The following is a 17,452-nucleotide window of genomic DNA, read 5'->3' as shown; positions in this document are numbered from 1 at the left end:
GTGACATCATCGGTTGGCTTCCTGCATGACTCAGCACCACCTGCTCAGGTGCCTGCTTCAGTGCCAGGCTGTGAGAGTGTGCAGCAGGCTAGGAAGGCAACTCCTGTTTAGGCTCTCCACTCCCCGGCCTGTGTCTCCCTCTTGTGGCACACCGCGCATGTCCACACAGACAGAGAGATATGAAGAGGAAGGAGGATGAACGAAAGAAAGATGCACTGTGTTCTCAAACAGCCAGCCAGGCTAGAGACTTGACTTCTTCCTCTGCCCTCCACACTCTCTCCTAGCGTGTTGCCAGAATGCAGGGAGCCGGAAGCCTACTTTACTTTTCTCTTCGACGTGGAGGCACGGCAGCGGAGGGGTGATGGCTGTTGTGGCGCTGGGCGGGGCCATGCTAATGTGATCAGGCGGCAGCTGAGCCTGGCCCGTGCGTCTGCGTTTAGCACAGGTGCGCCCATCCCGGGGGCCCGGCAGGCCTGCACAGGCAGTGGGAAGGGGCCCCCCCCCTGGCAGCTGGTAGCTGGCCGGGATTAGCCGGCTGTGCGGGGCAGTGCTGGGTTGTGCGCTGTTCGCCGCTGCTGCATTTAGAAGGTAATTAGGGTTATCGCTTCTCGGCCTTTTGGCTAAGATCAAGTGTAGTATCTGTTCTTATCAGTTTAATATCTGATACGTCCCCTATCTGGGGACCATATATTAAATGGATTTTTGGAACAGGGAGATGGAAGAAGAGCTTGCTCTGTCCACTCCGCGCATCGACCTGGTATTGCAGTACCTCCAGGACCGGTGCACTACTCTCTCTAACTAGTGTCAAAAAACAGATCAAAACTACTCAAATACCCAGCTGACTAACTAACTAAGTGTAGGGAAGTGTAGTGGAGAAATTAAGTGTCCCTCTGCAAAGTGAATTTGCCAGTAGCAAGTGTTGTGTATTGTCCACCCTGCTGTGCGGTCTATGTCTGTGCTGCTACTGTTGGGTGCAGGATACATTGTGAAATCCACAATAAAAACATTGTTTCAAATCTGTGTGTGCCTATTTTTGTGCATCTGTGTCATTTATTCATGGACTCTGTATTTCGCATTGGGTATCAGAACCTGAGAACAGACAGGAAAAGAAGTCAGAAAAACACACAAAAAAAACCCACAACCAAAGAAAAAAAATCATTTTTAATTTTGATTAGTCTGTATTGTACTTGCGCGGCGCAGTTGCTGCAGGTCAAAAAAAACATGAACGGATCACTTTCCTTCACGTTTGCACGTTGTCCTCTGCAAGAAAAGCAGCTGCATCCTTCCCCCAGAGAGCTTCCAGCGGACTGGCAGGCAGAGCCCTGGCTGCAGCCCCTTTACTTAGCAGCTGCCTGGGCTCAGAGCATTGTGACATCATCGGTTGGCTTCCTGCATGACTCAGCACCACCTGCTCAGGTGCCTGCTTCAGTGCCAGGCTGTGAGAGTGTGCAGCAGGCTAGGAAGGCAACTCCTGTTTAGGCTCTCCACTCCCCGGCCTGTGTCTCCCTCTTGTGGCACACCGCGCATGTCCACACAGACAGAGAGATATGAAGAGGAAGGAGGATGAACGAAAGAAAGATGCACTGTGTTCTCAAGCAGCCAGCCAGGCCAGAGACTTGACTTCTTCCTCTGCCCTCCACACTCTCTCCTAGCGTGTTGCCAGAATGCAGGGAGCCGGAAGCCTACTTTACTTTTCTCTTCGACGTGGAGGCACGGCAGCGGAGGGGTGATGGCTGTTGTGGCGCTGGGCGGGGCCATGCTAATGTGATCAGGCGGCAGCTGAGCCTGGCCCGTGCGTCTGCGTTTAGCACAGGTGCGCCCATCCCGGGGGCCCGGCAGGCCTGCACAGGCAGTGGGAAGGGGGGCCCCCCCCTGGCAGCTGGTAGCTGGCCGGGGTTAGCCGGCTGTGCGGGGCAGTGCTGGGTTGTGCGCTGTTCGCCGCTGCTGCATTTAGAAGGTAATTAGGGTTATCGCTTCTCGGCCTTTTGGCTAAGATCAAGTGTAGTATCTGTTCTTATCAGTTTAATATCTGATACGTCCCCTATCTGGGGACCATATATTAAATGGATTTTTGGAACAGGGAGATGGAAGAAGAGCTTGCTCTGTCCACTCCGCGCATCGACCTGGTATTGCAGTACCTCCAGGACCGGTGCACTACTCTCTCTAACTAGTGTCAAAAAACAGATCAAAACTACTCAAATACCCAGCTGACTAACTAACTAAGTGTAGGGAAGTGTAGTGGAGAAATTAAGTGTCCCTCTGCAAAGTGAATTTGCCAGTAGCAAGTGTTGTGTATTGTCCACCCTGCTGTGCGGTCTATGTCTGTGCTGCTAGTGTTGGGTGCAGGATACATTGTGAAATCCACAATAAAAACATTGTTTCAAATCTGTGTGTGCCTATTTTTGTGCATCTGTGTCATTTATTCATGGACTCTGTATTTCGCATTGGTTATCAGAACCTGAGAACAGACAGGAAAAGAAGTCAGAAAAACACACAAAAAAACCCCCACAACCAAAGAAAAAAAAATCATTTTTAATTTTGATTAGTCTGTATTGTACTTGCGCGGCGCAGTTGCTGCAGGTCAAAAAAACCATGAACGGATCACTTTCCTTCACGTTTGCACGTTGTCCTCTGCAAGAAAAGCAGCTGCATCCTTCCCCCAGAGAGCTTCCAGCGGACTGGCAGGCAGAGCCCTGGCTGCAGCCCCTTTACTTAGCAGCTGCCTGGGCTCAGAGCATTGTGACATCATCGGTTGGCTTCCTGCATGACTCAGCACCACCTGCTCAGGTGCCTGCTTCAGTGCCAGGCTGTGAGAGTGTGCAGCAGGCTAGGAAGGCAACTCCTGTTTAGGCTCTCCACTCCCCGGCCTGTGTCTCCCTCTTGTGGCACACCGCGCATGTCCACACAGACAGAGAGATATGAAGAGGAAGGAGGATGAACGAAAGAAAGATGCACTGTGTTCTCAAACAGCCAGCCAGGCTAGAGACTTGACTTCTTCCTCTGCCCTCCACACTCTCTCCTAGCGTGTTGCCAGAATGCAGGGAGCCGGAAGCCTACTTTACTTTTCTCTTCGACGTGGAGGCACGGCAGCGGAGGGGTGATGGCTGTTGTGGCGCTGGGCGGGGCCATGCTAATGTGATCAGGCGGCAGCTGAGCCTGGCCCGTGCGTCTGCGTTTAGCACAGGTGCGCCCATCCCGGGGGCCCGGCAGGCCTGCACAGGCAGTGGGAAGGGGCCCCCCCCCCTGGCAGCTGGTAGCTGGCCGGGATTAGCCGGCTGTGCGGAGCAGTGCTGGGTTGTGCGCTGTTCGCCGCTGCTGCATTTAGAAGGTAATTAGGGTTATCGCTTCTCGGCCTTTTGGCTAAGATCAAGTGTAGTATCTGTTCTTATCAGTTTAATATCTGATACGTCCCCTATCTGGGGACCATATATTAAATGGATTTTTGGAACAGGGAGATGGAAGAAGAGCTTGCTCTGTCCACTCCGCGCATCGACCTGGTATTGCAGTACCTCCAGGACCGGTGCACTACTCTCTCTAACTAGTGTCAAAAAACAGATCAAAACTACTCAAATACCCAGCTGACTAACTAACTAAGTGTAGGGAAGTGTAGTGTAGAAATTAAGTGTCCCTCTGCAAAGTGAATTTGCCAGTAGCAAGTGTTGTGTATTGTCCACCCTGCTGTGCGGTCTATGTCTGTGCTGCTACTGTTGGGTGCAGGATACATTGTGAAATCCACAATAAAAACATTGTTTCAAATCTGTGTGTGCCTATTTTTGTGCATCTGTGTCATTTATTCATGGACTCTGTATTTCGCATTGGGTATCAGAACCTGAGAACAGACAGGAAAAGAAGTCAGAAAAACACACAAAAAAAACCCACAACCAAAGAAAAAAAATCATTTTTAATTTTGATTAGTCTGTATTGTACTTGCGCGGCGCAGTTGCTGCAGGTCAAAAAAAACATGAACGGATCACTTTCCTTCACGTTTGCACGTTGTCCTCTGCAAGAAAAGCAGCTGCATCCTTCCCCCAGAGAGCTTCCAGCGGACTGGCAGGCAGAGCCCTGGCTGCAGCCCCTTTACTTAGCAGCTGCCTGGGCTCAGAGCATTGTGACATCATCGGTTGGCTTCCTGCATGACTCAGCACCACCTGCTCAGGTGCCTGCTTCAGTGCCAGGCTGTGAGAGTGTGCAGCAGGCTAGGAAGGCAACTCCTGTTTAGGCTCTCCACTCCCCGGCCTGTGTCTCCCTCTTGTGGCACACCGCGCACGTCCACACAGACAGAGAGATATGAAGAGGAAGGAGGATGAACGAAAGAAAGATGCACTGTGTTCTCAAACAGCCAGCCAGGCCAGAGACTTGACTTCTTCCTCTGCCCTCCACACTCTCTCCTAGCGTGTTGCCAGAATGCAGGGAGCCGGAAGCCTACTTTACTTTTCTCTTCGACGTGGAGGCACGGCAGCGAAGGGGTGATGGCTGTTGTGGCGCTGGGCGGGGCCATGCTAATGTGATCAGGCGGCAGCTGAGCCTGGCCCGTGCGTCTGCGTTTAGCACAGGTGCGCCCATCCCGGGGGCCCGGCAGGCCTGCACAGGCAGTGGGAAGGGGGCCCCCCCCCCTGGCAGCTGGTAGCTGGCCGGGGTTAGCCGGCTGTGCGGGGCAGTGCTGGGTTGTGCGCTGTTCGCCGCTGCTGCATTTAGAAGGTAATTAGGGTTATCGCTTCTCGGCCTTTTGGCTAAGATCAAGTGTAGTATCTGTTCTTATCAGTTTAATATCTGATACGTCCCCTATCTGGGGACAATATATTAAATGGATTTTTGGAACAGGGAGATGGAAGAAGAGCTTGCTCTGTCCACTCCGCGCATCGACCTGGTATTGCAGTACCTCCAGGACCGGTGCACTACTCTCTCTAACTAGTGTCAAAAAACAGATCAAAACTACTCAAATACCCAGCTGACTAACTAACTAAGTGTAGGGAAGTGTAGTGGAGAAATTAAGTGTCCCTCTGCAAAGTGAATTTGCCAGTAGCAAGTGTTGTGTATTGTCCACCCTGCTGTGCGGTCTATGTCTGTGCTGCTACTGTTGGGTGCAGGATACATTGTGAAATCCACAATAAAAACATTGTTTCAAATCTGTGTGTGCCTATTTTTGTGCATCTGTGTCATTTATTCAGGGACTCTGTATTTCGCATTGGTTATCAGAACCTGAGAACAGACAGGAAAAGAAGTCAGAAAAACACACAAAAAAAACCCCACAACCAAAGAAACAAAAATCATTTTTAATTTTGATTAGTCTGTATTGTACTTGCGCGGCGCAGTTGCTGCAGGTCAAAAAAACCATGAACGGATCACTTTCCTTCACGTTTGCACGTTGTCCTCTGCAAGAAAAGCAGCTGCATCCTTCCCCCAGAGAGCTTCCAGCGGACTGGCAGGCAGAGCCCTGGCTGCAGCCCCTTTACTTAGCAGCTGCCTGGGCTCAGAGCATTGTGACATCATCGGTTGGCTTCCTGCATGACTCAGCACCACCTGCTCAGGTGCCTGCTTCAGTGCCAGGCTGTGAGAGTGTGCAGCAGGCTAGGAAGGCAACTCCTGTTTAGGCTCTCCACTCCCCGGCCTGTGTCTCCCTCTTGTGGCACACCGCGCATGTCCACACAGACAGAGAGATATGAAGAGGAAGGAGGATGAACGAAAGAAAGATGCACTGTGTTCTCAAACAGCCAGCCAGGCCAGAGACTTGACTTCCTCCTCTGCCCTCCACACTCTCTCCTAGCGTGTTGCCAGAATGCAGGGAGCCGGAAGCCTACTTTACTTTTCTCTTCGACGTGGAGGCACGGCAGCGGAGGGGTGATGGCTGTTGTGGCGCTGGGCGGGGCCATGCTAATGTGATCAGGCGGCAGCTGAGCCTGGCCCGTGCGTCTGCGTTTAGCACAGGTGCGCCCATCCCGGGGGCCCGGCAGGCCTGCACAGGCAGTGGGAAGGGGGCCCCCCCCCTGGCAGCTGGTAGCTGGCCGGGGTTTGCCGGCTGTGCGGGGCAGTGCTGGGTTGTGCGCTGTTCGCCGCTGCTGCATTTAGAAGGTAATTAGGGTTATCGCTTCTCGGCCTTTTGGCTAAGATCAAGTGTAGTATCTGTTCTTATCAGTTTAATATCTGATACGTCCCCTATCTGGGGACCATATATTAAATGGATTTTTGGAACAGGGAGATGGAAGAAGAGCTTGCTCTGTCCACTCCGCGCATCGACCTGGTATTGCAGTACCTCCAGGGCCGGTGCACTACTCTCTCTAACTAGTGTCAAAAAACAGATCAAAACTACTCAAATACCCAGCTGACTAACTAACTAAGTGTAGGGAAGTGTAGTGGAGAAATTAAGTGTCCCTCTGCAAAGTGAATTTGCCAGTAGCAAGTGTTGTGTATTGTCCACCCTGCTGTGCGGTCTATGTCTGTGCTGCTACTGTTGGGTGCAGGATACATTGTGAAATCCACAATAAAAACATTGTTTCAAATCTGTGTGTGCCTATTTTTGTGCATCTGTGTCATTTATTCATGGACTCTGTATTTCGCATTGGTTATCAGAACCTGAGAACAGACAGGAAAAGAAGTCAGAAAAACACACAAAAAAACCCCCACAACCAAAGAAAAAAAAATCATTTTTAATTTTGATTAGTCTGTATTGTACTTGCGCGGCGCAGTTGCTGCAGGTCAAAAAAACCATGAACGGATCACTTTCCTTCACGTTTGCACGTTGTCCTCTGCAAGAAAAGCAGCTGCATCCTTCCCCCAGAGAGCTTCCAGCGGACTGGCAGGCAGAGCCCTGGCTGCAGCCCCTTTACTTAGCAGCTGCCTGGGCTCAGAGCATTGTGACATCATCGGTTGGCTTCCTGCATGACTCAGCACCACCTGCTCAGGTGCCTGCTTCAGTGCCAGGCTGTGAGAGTGTGCAGCAGGCTAGGAAGGCAACTCCTGTTTAGGCTCTCCACTCCCCGGCCTGTGTCTCCCTCTTGTGGCACACCGCGCATGTCCACACAGACAGAGAGATATGAAGAGGAAGGAGGATGAACGAAAGAAAGATGCACTGTGTTCTCAAACAGCCAGCCAGGCTAGAGACTTGACTTCTTCCTCTGCCCTCCACACTCTCTCCTAGCGTGTTGCCAGAATGCAGGGAGCCGGAAGCCTACTTTACTTTTCTCTTCGACGTGGAGGCACGGCAGCGGAGGGGTGATGGCTGTTGTGGCGCTGGGCGGGGCCATGCTAATGTGATCAGGCGGCAGCTGAGCCTGGCCCGTGCGTCTGTGTTTAGCACAGGTGCGCCTATCCCGGGGGCCCGGCAGGCCTGCACAGGCAGTGGGAAGGGCCCCCCCCCTGGCAGCTGGTAGCTGGCCGGGGTTAGCCGGCTGTGCGGGGCAGTGCTGGGTTGTGCGCTGTTCGCCGCTGCTGCATTTAGAAGGTAATTAGGGTTATCGCTTCTCGGCCTTTTGGCTAAGATCAAGTGTAGTATCTGTTCTTATCAGTTTAATATCTGATACGTCCCCTATCTGGGGACCATATATTAAATGGATTTTTGGAACAGGGAGATGGAAGAAGAGCTTGCTCTGTCCACTCCGCGCATCGACCTGGTATTGCAGTACCTCCAGGACCGGTGCACTACTCTCTCTAACTAGTGTCAAAAAACAGATCAAAACTACTCAAATACCCAGCTGACTAACTAACTAAGTGTAGGGAAGTGTAGTGGAGAAATTAAGTGTCCCTCTGCAAAGTGAATTTGCCAGTAGCAAGTGTTGTGTATTGTCCACCCTGCTGTGCGGTCTATGTCTGTGCTGCTACTGTTGGGTGCAGGATACATTGTGAAATCCACAATAAAAACATTGTTTCAAATCTGTGTGTGCCTATTTTTGTGCATCTGTGTCATTTATTCATGGACTCTGTATTTCGCATTGGGTATCAGAACCTGAGAACAGACAGGAAAAGAAGTCAGAAAAACACACAAAAAAAACCCACAACCAAAGAAAAAAAAATCATTTTTAATTTTGATTAGTCTGTATTGTACTTGCGCGGCGCAGTTGCTGCAGGTCAAAAAAACCATGAACGGATCACTTTCCTTCACGTTTGCACGTTGTCCTCTGCAAGAAAAGCAGCTGCATCCTTCCCCCAGAGAGCTTCCAGCGGACTGGCAGGCAGAGCCCTGGCTGCAGCCCCTTTACTTAGCAGCTGCCTGGGCTCAGAGCATTGTGACATCATCGGTTGGCTTCCTGCATGACTCAGCACCACCTGCTCAGGTGCCTGCTTCAGTGCCAGGCTGTGAGAGTGTGCAGCAGGCTAGGAAGGCAACTCCTGTTTAGGCTCTCCACTCCCCGGCCTGTGTCTCCCTCTTGTGGCACACCGCGCATGTCCACACAGACAGAGAGATATGAAGAGGAAGGAGGATGAACGAAAGAAAGATGCACTGTGTTCTCAAACAGCCAGCCAGGCTAGAGACTTGACTTTTTCCTCTGCCCTCCACACTCTCTCCTAGCGTGTTGCCAGAATGCAGGGAGCCGGAAGCCTACTTTACTTTTCTCTTCGACGTGCAGGCACGGCAGCGGAGGGGTGATGGCTGTTGTGGCGCTGGGCGGGGCCATGCTAATGTGATCAGGCGGCAGCTGAGCCTGGCCCGTGCGTCTGCGTTTAGCACAGGTGCGCCCATCCCGGGGGCCCGGCAGGCCTGCACAGGCAGTGGAAAGGGGGCCCCCCCCCTGGCAGCTGGTAGCTGGCCGGGGTTAGCCGGCTGTGCGGGGCAGTGCTGGGTTGTGCGCTGTTCGCCGCTGCTGCATTTAGAAGGTAATTAGGGTTATCGCTTCTCGGCCTTTTGGCTAAGATCAAGTGTAGTATCTGTTCTTATCAGTTTAATATCTGATACGTCCCCTATCTGGGGACCATATATTAAATGGATTTTTGGAACAGGGAGATGGAAGAAGAGCTTGCTCTGTCCACTCCGCGCATCGACCTGGTATTGCAGTACCTCCAGGACCGGTGCACTACTCTCTCTAACTAGTGTCAAAAAACAGATCAAAACTACTCAAATACCCAGCTGACTAACTAACTAAGTGTAGGGAAGTGTAGTGGAGAAATTAAGTGTCCCTCTGCAAAGTGAATTTGCCAGTAGCAAGTGTTGTGTATTGTCCACCCTGCTGTGCGGTCTATGTCTGTGCTGCTACTGTTGGGTGCAGGATACATTGTGAAATCCACAATAAAAACATTGTTTCAAATCTGTGTGTGCCTATTTTTGTGCATCTGTGTCATTTAGGGCTCTTTCACATCACAGGGTGCGTTGAGAAAAGCTGAAAGTCTCCTTTTTGCTGTTTGCGTTTTACTACTTTTTGTTGTGCGTTTTGCTGCGTTTTCAACGCAAGTGAATGCGTTTTAGTGCGTTTTCAATGCGTTAACGCAAGTATGAAAACGCAGCGTTTTTTTTTTTTTTTTACTATTTTGAATAGTGTGAAATGCAAATTAAAGAGAAATGATTGGTTGTTTGAATATCATTCAGTGTATGGTGCCTAGAAACACTAGCCTGGCAGTGATTGGTTTAAAAAATAAACAAATCTTGGTTTGTTTTTTTAACTTTAACAAATGCATTTTCTGGTGACATGATTGGTTAATTATTTTGAATGCCAGTGATTGGTTGTAGAGAAGTGTATATAAAGCAGAGTTACTTGCCTAGTCATTTGTGGGTTTGTAGTAGAGGAGTAATCAGTTCTTTCAGCTGTGTTAGTTTGTACTTTCTGATAATGTATGCTGAAGTTGGTTTAGCTTTAATCCTTATAATTGCTATTATGCAATTAAGAAGAAAAGCTCAAAGGAGGAGGTACTGGGTGCATCCATTGTTGATGGAGCGACAACAGAAGGGTGCTTTCAGAGTGCTGTATGCTGACCTCAGGAGCCGCGTACGTACAAAAAGGGCGCCTGGACAAAAAGGGCGCGGGGTGTAAACTCTAAATAATAATTAATCATTAATAGGGTTTATAAATATAGTGTGCTATATTTCGTTTACAAATAATGTTTAACAAAATTATAAATCATTAAATAATGTTTATGAAATCGGAAATTGTGAAAACGTTAATCTTCCCTGTTTCAAAAGTTAAACTTATAATTACGTTTATAAAAAAACCAATAATATATGTTTAATTGTTATAATTGTATATTACCGTATTTTTCGGACTATAAGACGCACTTTTTCTCCCCCAAAAGTGGGGGGAAAAAGTCACTGCGTCTTATAGTCCGAATACAGGGAGTCCTCGACTTAGGAATGCCCGCCGATACTAACCGCCGCCTCACCGCGATGTCGGGGACTCCCTGTAATGTCCCCAGTGTCCTCCTGCACTGCCCCTATGTAATGTAGTTTGCGGCAGCAGCAGCGTGCATCTCCCAGTAGTCTAATCTACTTAGCCGTGGTAGCGCGTGCATCTGCCCGTGTAATGTGATTAATGTAATCAGCGTTTAATTCCCTCCCGTGTATAGTAATTAACATTTAATCGCTGCCCCCCCCCCCCCCGCCCGTGTACATTCATTAACATTTAATCGCCCGCCCCCCGGCCGTGTACAGTAATTAGCTTTCAATCGCCGGCCGCCCCCAGCCCCGCCCCCCGCAGAGTAAGGTAATCTGTGATCAATAACCTGGCCTGTGTAAAGCAATTAGCCGCAGGCATCACTCACCTGACACTGTAAGCCCGCGATGAAAAGCTGCTCATCTCGCTCACTCCTTCCTCCTTGTGCTGGCACTTCCTGGTCGCGTCATTACATACGCGACCATCACAAGGAGGAAGGAGTGAGCGAGACGAGCAGCTTTTCATTGCGGGCTTACAGTGTCAGGTGAGTGATGCCTGCGGCGAATTGCTTTACACAGGCCAGGTTATTGATCACGGATTACCTTACTCTGCGGGGGGCGGGGCTGGGGGCGGCCGGCGATTGAATGCTAATTACAGTACAAGGGCTGGGGGGCAGTGATTGAATGCTAATTACAGTACAAGGGCTGGGGGGCAGTGATTGAATGCTAATTACTGTACACGGGCTGGGGGGCAGTGATTGAATGCTAATTGCTGTACACGGGCTGGGGGGCAGTGATTGAATGCTAATTACTGGACACGGGCTGGGGGGCAGTGATTGAATGCTAATTACTGTACACAGGGGGGTGGGCGACTAAATGCTAATTACCATACACGGCCAGTGGGGGGGGGAGGGGCTGGCATTGCACGCAAATTAACACATAGGGGATACAAGGCTAAATATACTACACAAGGGGAGATACAAGGCAAATTACCAAATAAGGGTGAGATATGCTAATAACAATACATGGTGCAGATGCAAAGCTAATTACCTTACACACGGGGGGGGGGGGGGGGGGGGGGATACATGCACCTAATTTCCAGAGTAGAGATGCACATGGCTGGGGGACAAGAGGTGGACATCAAAGGAGACAGGAGGACACAAGGGTGACAGAAGGAGGATACAATAATTAGGGGAGAACATCTACAAGACACCCCAGACCATGGATGCACCAGGTTCACTATATTTTTTTTTTTTCTTGGTTTTTGCCCTCTAATCCTAGGTGCGTCTTATAGTCCGGAGCGTCTTATAGTCCGAAAAATACTATTGTGAATAACCGTCATTTATGGTTTGTTCTTATAATAAAATCTGAAAATATTGTTTATAAAGATGATATAAATATAACTACGTTCGTAATAAGTGTTGTAATACATTAGTAATTATTACTAAAATTTTACTAAAACTATACCTAAGCCTACTCTTACACAGAACCCTACCTGTACCTATCCCTAACCCCTAGACTCCCCTGTTGGTGCCTAAACCTAAGACCCCCCTATTGGTGCCTAAACCTAAGACCCCCCTGTTGGTGCCTAAACCTAAGACCCCCCTGTTGGTGCCTAAACCTAAGACCCCCCTGTTGGTGCCTAAACCTAAGACCCCCCTGTTGGTGCCTAAACCTAAGACCCCCCTGTTGGTGCCTAAACCTAAGACCCCCCTGTTGGTGCCTAAACCTAAGACCCCCCTGTTGGTGCCTAAACCTAAGACCCCCCCTTTATTATGTGGATAATAATGTTTTACTAATTGTGGATTCAAAAAATATTTTGCAATTTACGTTACGTACTGATCGCTTTATTTTGTGAATAATAATGTTTTACAAACAGTATGGGATAAAACTTTAAATAATGTTTTAATTATTTAAATAAGATAAATATGTTTAGTATTTTTCATAAACGTTATTCGGCACGGGTGCATTTTATAAACGTAAATCACCACAAGTTCAGTTATAAATCATTAAACATCGCCGGGCGCCGTTTGTAAACTTTATTTAGCTCCTGGCGCCGTTTATAAACTTTATTTAGCTCCGGCGCCCTTTTTTCCTACTCGGCGCCCATTAAACGCTATTTATTATGGGAGTGAATGGCGGCGCCCTTTTTGTCCACTAGCGGCATGCGCCCTTTTTTCCCAGCTCCTCAGGAGCCATCCAGAAAAATTTTTCAACTATACCAGGATGACAATACCCAGGTAAGCCTAATGTCATAAAATGTAATGTGCCTGTGTGCGTGTGCGTGTGTGTGTGTGTGTGTGTGTAGTGTGTTAAAAAGGTTTATATAATTTTTGTAATTTCATTTTATATTACAGTTTTGATGCACTTCTGGATATGTGCCACAGTGACCTATTAAAGCAGACTACTACATTCCGGAACCCAATATCACCGGTTGAGAGATTAGTCATCACATTGCGGTGAGTATGTAATGTGTTATTGTATGTTAAAGTGAACCTAAAGTCTGGCCCAAAAAAATGAGATGAACTCACACGGGGCTTCCCTCAGCCCCCTGCAGCCGATTGTTGTCCTCGCAGCCCCGCTCCTATGGTCCAGGACCCGCCAGGAGGCCGCAATAGCAGCATATGCGGCGATATACAGGCTGGGAACGCGAACACTCACTCGCTTTCCAATTTCTGTCTGCTGGTGACGGCCAAACCGGAAGTGTTCGCCGGCGGGTCCATGGCCATCGGAGCGGGGCTGCGAGGGCAACGATCGGCTGGGGGGGGGGCTGAGGGAAGCCCCGGGTGAGTTCATCTCTTTTTTTTTGGCCAGACCTTAGGTTCACTTTAAGCAAGTGTTCATTTCCATACATGTACATGGTATTGTTTTTTTTTTTGCTTCAAACCATTGAACTGTGTGTGTGTGTGTATTAGTAGTGCTCCAGTGTTTTGTACTATGGATAGCACAGCTGTGGTCGGCAGTGCTCTACATAGTACATAACCCTTGTGGGTGTGTTGTATTTTTGATTTTGGTTACTTACCTTCAACCCATACAACCGTTATGTACTATGTATAGCACCTAACTGTGGTTAGCAGTGCTCTACATAGTACATGACATTTGTGGGTGTGTTGTATTTTTGATTGTTTTTTTACTTACCTTCAACCCATAGAACCGTGTGTTAGGAGTGCTCCAGTGTTATGTACTGTGGATAGCACAGCTGTGGTCGGCAGTGCTCTACATAGTACATAACCCTTGTGGGTGTGTTGTATTTTTGATTTTGGTTACTTACCTTCAACCCATACAACCGTTATGTACTATGTATAGCACCTAACTGTGGTTAGCAGTGCTCTACATAGTACATGACATTTGTGGGTGTGTTGTATTTTTGATTGTTTTTTACTTACCTTCAACCCATAGAACCGTGTGTTAGGAGTGCTCCAGTGTTATGTACTGTGGATAGCACAGCTGTGGTCGGCAGTGCTCTACATAGTACATAACCCTTGTGGGTGTGTTGTATTTTTGATTTTGGTTACTTACCTTCAACCCATACAACCGTTATGTACTATGTATAGCACATAACTGTGGTTAGCAGTGCTCTACATAGTACATGACAGTAAACTTTAGTATTGGTAACATTTGTTTTTGGGCAATTGGAGTTGATTTGTATTTTAATTTCATTTTTAGATTCTTGGCAACTGGCAACAGCTACACCTCTTTGCACTATCAATTTAGATTGGGGATTTCAACTATTCAAGGCATTGTGAATTCCACCTGTCGTATAATTTGGGCAGTCTTACAACCAAGGCACTTGAAATTCCCGTCTAGTCAAAAGTGGCAAGAAATTGCCGATAACTTCTGGCTTAAACACGGCTTCCCAAATTGCATTGGGGCAATCGATGGGAAGCATGTCCGGTTGATTTGCCCCCCTTGCAGTGGTAGTAAGTACCATAATTACAAAAAATACTTTTCGATAACACTGCTTGCTGTCGTAGATGCAGACTACCGCTTTACATATATAGATGTTGGAAACTACGGCAGCAGCAATGATGCAAGCATATTTGAAAGATGTAAACTGGGTGTACGTCTGAATGACGGAAAGTTGGACCTTCCGCCAGCGAGACCTTGGCCCGGAAGAACCGAACCGAAGCCTTTCACTTTTGTTGCTGACGAAGGATTTGGGTTGAGTGTGAATGTCATGCGGCCATATTCTCAAAAAAAAATGAACTTGCACAAGACTGCTTTCAATAACAGACTGACCCATGCACGTCGTGTTGTCGAGTGCACTTTTGGTATACTCTCCAATAAATGGCGTGTATTTCACACCAGCATGCAGTTACATCCTGAGAACGCTGTGCATGTTGTCAAAGCTGCATGTGTGCTGCACAACTACTTGCGGGACATGGAAGGTGGGATTGTGCCTGAGATTATTGAACATCCGTTGGTACAAATTGCAGGACCAATCCCCAGAGGATCATCTTCAGCACTGAACTTGAGGGATGAGCTGTTATTCTATTTCATCAATGATGACCCACGTAGTTGGCAGTACAAGGACTAAAAACTGACAAGTTCAGGAAACGTTTACATGGGTTTTTTTGCAATAAAAAAATAAATTTCTGGTTATTATATGAAATAAAAGAAGTTACATTTATTTTTCTGTACTTTTCCTCCTTACTTACTACCAACAACATGTATGAAAAAGTTGTACATATGTGTGATATTGTATTTTTATGCTGCGCACACACGTTGATTTTCCCCGCTACATTCGCGTGAACAAATGAGTCAATTGGATTATTTCAAGCATGCTCGATTTTATTTCTAACGGTCCTGCCGTCGATTTTGCATGATAAGTATACAAAAGCAACGTCAGGAATGATAGAAATCCAATTAAGCATGTTTTAAATAATCGACTTATCCATTCGATAATGCGAATCGAGTGGGGAAATCGAAACGTGTGTACACAGCATTATGCTGGGTACACACTAGGAGATTTTCTGGTCTATTCACTGTCATATCGATTATTTTCAACATGTCCAATTTGCTTTGCGATCTTTTTCTGAGCATTTTCCGATAGATTTCCGTGCACTGTAATAGGAAATCGATCCGAAAATGCTCGGAAAACGATCGAAAAGGAAATCTAACATGTTGTTCTCCAATTTGTAAGTAAACAATTGGATATAAAAAAACAATACACTTGGGTAAACATAACCTTTCTTTATTTGCTTGTTAAAATTTGCAAATTTTTTTTGTTATTTAGAGAAATAAACACTGAAATAGTGTCTGCAACAGTGCAAAAGTGTACAGTAACGTACTGTAAGGTATCGAACATTATTAAAATGCAAACATCAACTGCAAAAAACAGCACAATAACAAAAATAACACCACAATGTCAAATTAGCATAACGCCAAAAATTTTTGGGAGAAAGTGCTACATATACACATTTTTCAGTATTCAAGGTAGGCATTTTTATTGAGTACCCTCTACCTTTTAAATGAAAAGAGCAATAAAAGCATACCAATACCACAAATTAACATAAATATAGCTATAGTGTGTGTTGGGGGGGGGGGGGGTCTCTTAAATTACATAGCGACACATCCTCCTGCTCCTTCCTTTGCTGTTTGTGTCATATTCATGTCGGCGTTCCAGCAACTTGATTGGACCTTGACCCGGACAAAATACACCCTGCGTGCGAAGTACGTCCTTCCCTCTTCACTTCTGGCAGGCAAATAGTGATCGGCTCCGGGGCACGCTGACCCCTCTGACTAATCCATGATTCGTGTCCGCTCCAGTTCATCAAGCCTCACATGACAATCAATTGACGTTTGGTGTAATGGAGCGCACACAAAGCGCAGATAAGGCACCGTGCTTCTGAGACAATCGCTACATGCCATCCAAAAGTGAAGAGGGAAGGACATACTACGCACACAGGCCGTGGAGGTACAAGCAAGTTACCGGTACATCTGCAAGAATATGAAGCAAATGGCGGACGGTGAAGGGGTTGCTATGTAGTTTTAAACCACAACACACTGCAGCTATGTTTATTATCAACCGACATGTGTGATTCTAACATTGCTGTATCCAAATGCACTGAAAAACAAAAAAAAAACCACTACAGGTTTGAAAGACCAGGTAAGGTGTTATCATGACCTGTCTAAAATATTTTTGCTACGGTAAGGCCCAGTTCACATTTGCAGTTTTTAAATAGTAAGTGTTTTCAACAAATGGATCTATTCACAAAAAAACATTGTTAGAGATATGTTCTAGTCCCCCAAATCCTGAAACTGCTACAGTCCCTATTTTTCACATACCATGCGCTTTGTTCTCTCTGTGCAAGACGAGGAAGCATCTTCCGTTGCCTGTTGTACAATTAACGATATGGATTTGTCTACTGAAAACGGATGCAATCATTGAATGATCTGCTCAGTTTTCAGTATGTGAACAGGCCACATACCATCCGGATCAAGTTAATCCAAAACCACATTCACTGACATAAAACGCAAATGTGAACTGGATCTTACTGCCTACATAGAGTTTTGAACAGTTTGGGGGACTGTGAAGCCACCTAACTTCAGAAGCATACCGCTTGGGTAGAGAACGGGAGACATTAGTCTCTGCCACATGTAACAAAAAAAAGTGGAATGTTGGATACACACGTTGTGGTTTCCCGTGCGAATCGCAGTATCTATTCCATCGATTCGATTATTTCGAACATATTCAAGCGTGTTTCGATAGATAAAGTCGTCGATTAAGCATACTTCATATGTAAAATCGACGGCTGTATCCATCGAAACACGGTCGAACATGTTGGAATTAATCGAATCGACGGAATAGATACTGCGATTCGCACGGCACAGCGCAACGTGTGTATCCAGGATAACGCTCACATAAATGCAGGACAGTGCTGGTCTTTTTTACCTCAACGTACTAAATATATCTTTCCATATGTGTAAAAACACAAAACCTCAGCATACATAACTGTACAGTGACACACCAAAAAATAGGGATGGACGATGTACATAACAGCAATATAGGTGATCTAGTGTAAAGGGAAACAGGTGAAGTAAAGAAAAGCTCTTGTATATATATTGTGCTTCCACTTGCCTCATACACGCGGATGGCTCACACGCCACCAACCACCACTGCCTGCATCTACGAGAACCGGCTATCGCCACAAACGTCAT

General features: G+C 47.2%; 7 non-coding genes across 7 annotated transcripts; all 7 read left to right on the top strand.

Moving 5' to 3' along the window:
- The first annotated feature begins 600 nt into the window (after nt 1-600).
- LOC137505236 (U2 spliceosomal RNA) lies at nt 601-791 on the top strand. Its single transcript, XR_011019857.1, has one exon. It is a non-coding gene; the product is annotated as a U2 spliceosomal RNA (small nuclear RNA).
- Nucleotides 792-1,969: 1,178 nt separating this feature from the next.
- LOC137505225 (U2 spliceosomal RNA) lies at nt 1,970-2,160 on the top strand. The gene has a single exon (XR_011019846.1). It is a non-coding gene; the product is annotated as a U2 spliceosomal RNA (small nuclear RNA).
- Nucleotides 2,161-3,340: 1,180 nt separating this feature from the next.
- Nucleotides 3,341-3,531, top strand: LOC137505214 (U2 spliceosomal RNA). Its single transcript, XR_011019835.1, has one exon. It is a non-coding gene; the product is annotated as a U2 spliceosomal RNA (small nuclear RNA).
- A 1,179-nt stretch (nt 3,532-4,710) lies between these two features.
- LOC137505592 (U2 spliceosomal RNA) lies at nt 4,711-4,901 on the top strand. The gene has a single exon (XR_011020200.1). It is a non-coding gene; the product is annotated as a U2 spliceosomal RNA (small nuclear RNA).
- Nucleotides 4,902-6,081: 1,180 nt separating this feature from the next.
- LOC137505556 (U2 spliceosomal RNA) lies at nt 6,082-6,272 on the top strand. Its single transcript, XR_011020165.1, has one exon. It is a non-coding gene; the product is annotated as a U2 spliceosomal RNA (small nuclear RNA).
- A 1,178-nt stretch (nt 6,273-7,450) lies between these two features.
- On the top strand, nt 7,451-7,641 carry LOC137505203 (U2 spliceosomal RNA). Its single transcript, XR_011019824.1, has one exon. It is a non-coding gene; the product is annotated as a U2 spliceosomal RNA (small nuclear RNA).
- A 1,179-nt stretch (nt 7,642-8,820) lies between these two features.
- Nucleotides 8,821-9,011, top strand: LOC137505192 (U2 spliceosomal RNA). Its single transcript, XR_011019813.1, has one exon. It is a non-coding gene; the product is annotated as a U2 spliceosomal RNA (small nuclear RNA).
- Nucleotides 9,012-17,452: the final 8,441 nt, after the last annotated feature.

The sequence above is a fragment of the Hyperolius riggenbachi genome, chromosome 4 (genome assembly GCF_040937935.1).
Source record: "Hyperolius riggenbachi isolate aHypRig1 chromosome 4, aHypRig1.pri, whole genome shotgun sequence".
Classification (NCBI taxonomy): domain Eukaryota; kingdom Metazoa; phylum Chordata; class Amphibia; order Anura; family Hyperoliidae; genus Hyperolius; species Hyperolius riggenbachi.
The sequence above is the reverse complement of the archived record's forward strand: the minus strand, read 5'-3'. Positions and strand labels throughout refer to the sequence as shown.